Below are 3,000 nucleotides of genomic sequence, written 5' to 3' on the forward strand. Positions count from 1 at the left end.
GGAGACGCGTTGACGCGTTAGCACAGCGGGCGGGCTCCAACTTTGCTCTTCACGAGCACTTCAGACGGGAGAGTTCGGACGCCTGTGCCTCGCGTAATTACGCCTCCTCCGGAGAGCTGGCTCGGGCCCTTAACTCAGATCCCGGACCAAAAGAACATCTTGAAAATTAAATTAAAAAAAAAAAAATGTTGAAATGGTTTGGCCAGGTTGCCTGACCACAGGGCAGCGAAGTTAGAAATCGTTCTCACAGGGAGAGGACAGGGAAAGGCCGCCCGGGAGCGCAGAAGCCCTTCGGTCTGCTCGGAGAAGGAATAAACGATTGAGCTCCGACCGCCGAGGTCGAGGCGCGGGGCGCACGCGGAGACGGGGCGACGGAAGGAGACGCATCCTCGCATCGCCGCCGGCGTCAGGAAAGGAAGAAGCAACGTTAGCTCAGCATTAAATGTGAGAAAACAGCGGGACAAACAACGAGGATGTGGGAGCAGAAAAGAAAAACTTTAATAAAACGCAGACTGAAGATGAGTGGGTAGAATCGATACTCAAATTCAAGAGCAAAGGCCTTAAAAACAAACAGAAACAGGGATCAAGCATCCAAGCTGAAACCTCGGCGAGACTGATAAATAGAGAGAAACACCAGAAGCAGAAACGCAGACTGTGGGGGGGGTGGGGGTGGTGACGGGCCGACCCACAGACGCCAACGGAAGTTTCAGAAACACTAAGAGAACGCCGTATACAAAATAACTCTACAATCTCCACTAATCGAGTGATTTTTCCAGGAAAATGTGAAATTCCCAAAGATGACTCCTGAAGACGTATGAAACCGTAAAGACGGATGACCTTAAAATCTACGCATTATAAAAAATTTCCCCCAAAAGACCCCCTGGCCTGTTTCGGCTAAGTCTGATTTCAAATCAAACTTCGTGGTGACATCAAACCAGGCCGAACGCAAAAACTGAAACCAACACCAAGTATCTCTTATGGAGAACTAGAAAAATCCTGAGTAGAAATTCAGCAGTTTGTGAAAGTAACTATGCACTTCGAATAAGTTATAATCACCCTGGGGCGCAATGACATCTGTTATCACGAGCGATCGCGTGAAGAGATCACGGTGGCCCTGAGCACTGGCCGCCCGAGCCCAGCCCAAGCTCTTCATTTCCAAGCCTCCTTCAAGAAAGGGGTGTCACCCGACAGGTTCCTGCAAGCAAGACCCAAGCAGAGGCCCCTCCGGTGAAGCTTCCGAGGAAATCGTTCGTTTCCCTGGTAACGAGGGAGAGCAGCCCTACTTTCTTCCCTCACGCCACTTCCTCTTCTCCCCTCCTGGAACTCGGAGGTAATGCCTGGAGGCGCAGCAGCCGCCTTGTAACGATGAGGACGGTGCCGCCTGCTGAATCCGGTGGAGGAAATTTCGGCAGGAGGTGGCCCCCGAAGGCGCTGCCGAGCCGACCGCGGTGGCGTCCTGCATCTTATTTTCTCATTTGTGTGTCTATATTTAAATTTACTTACATATAATACGAATAATCTATTATTGCATATTATCGTTCCTATTATATACTGTATATTTAAGATAGTTACGTTTTGTCTAATCTTCACAGGACGAATACACCCCTCATACTGTAAGCTGCTGTTCATTTTTCTGTCCCTTGTAGTCAAATCCACTCCTAACAGTTAATTTTTTATTCGATGAGTATTTGTTGAATATCGAATGTGGAACGGTTGTGCCGAACACAACGTTCACAGCTTCGTATCTTGAAGGACCTATGACGGCGTTTGATGAAATCGGTCTCGGTTTTTAAGTCGTCACTAAAAAGCATTGATCTCAACCTGCCTGCCGGGGCCGAGCCAGCGACCCACGTGCAGAAGACGGGTCGTTTGAAATGCAGTGTGAGCCCTCGTCACCCCTGCTCCTTAATCAGCCTTTAGAAGTGGGAACTGGCACGAGGTGTCAGGACAAAATCGTGAGGCGAGGGCCGTGGCACCTGCCCTGGCCTCGGGCTCACCGTCTGGACAGCCAACATCCTCCAGGTATTCCGGGGCTGGCCCGTCCTGAGGGCGCCTGCCCGGGCTCCGGCCTCTGAACCGTCCTGGCCCTTTGGCCTCAGAGATCAACACCCCCCATCTGCCCTGAGCGCAGTGGGGCTTGGGCTGGACCTCCAGGGCCCCGCCCGCTCCTGACCCCCTCCCCCACCCCCTCTGACGGGCCAGCACTGAGGAGCTGTCCAGTCTCCCTGGGGGGCAGGGTCCCTGGCTCCATGCAGGATGCCGGCAAGCCCTACGGAGCGCAGGGACCGGAAACGGAGCGGCCGGGATGCTGGCAAAGGCTGAGGAGCTGCTCGGATGGGGCTGGGGATGGAGGGTGTCTGTGCGCAGCCCTGGCTGCACGAGGACCCCATGGGAGAGCCAGCACCGGGGCCTGGTGACCCCGGAGGAGAGGCCGCTCTGCCCGGGTCACTCCCCGAAGCGTCTGGCCCTGGTGGTACCTCGGCCACACTCTGGCCAGGCCGGGAGGTGCTGCCACACCATGTCACATCACCTCCACAGCACCATGTCACAGCTCACCCACGGGCCCCCCCGCAGCTGTCCTGCCTCACCTAGAGCCCTGTGTCCTACGCCATCTGGACCTGGCGTCAGCCACAGAGTACCTATCCGAGTGAGGGGGCAGCGTGCACGGGCCCGGGGCATCGCACAGTGTGGTGCCCTGACTTAATGTGGGGGCCTCGCCCGCAAGCACCCCTGCCCCCCGCGGTGCCGCACTGTGCCCTGAGCTTCCTCACCCCTGTTCCGGTCTCCCCCAGTGCAGACGGGGCCACGCCTCCTTCCAACACCGCCGTCCACAAACTGCCTGTAGCCTGGACTGGCCGCTGGGACCCTGAGCTCTGTTGTCAGCGGCCGGAGGCATGGCTCGGGGAGGAGGGCCTGGGCTAGGGACCGAAGGGCACTCAGGAATCTTCTATGTCAGCTCCGCGGCTGTGCAGGTGGGGAAACTGAGTCCCAGGGGTGACT

Source organism: Pteropus alecto, unplaced genomic scaffold (genome assembly GCF_000325575.1).
Source record: "Pteropus alecto unplaced genomic scaffold, ASM32557v1 scaffold143, whole genome shotgun sequence".
Lineage (NCBI taxonomy): Eukaryota > Metazoa > Chordata > Mammalia > Chiroptera > Pteropodidae > Pteropus > Pteropus alecto.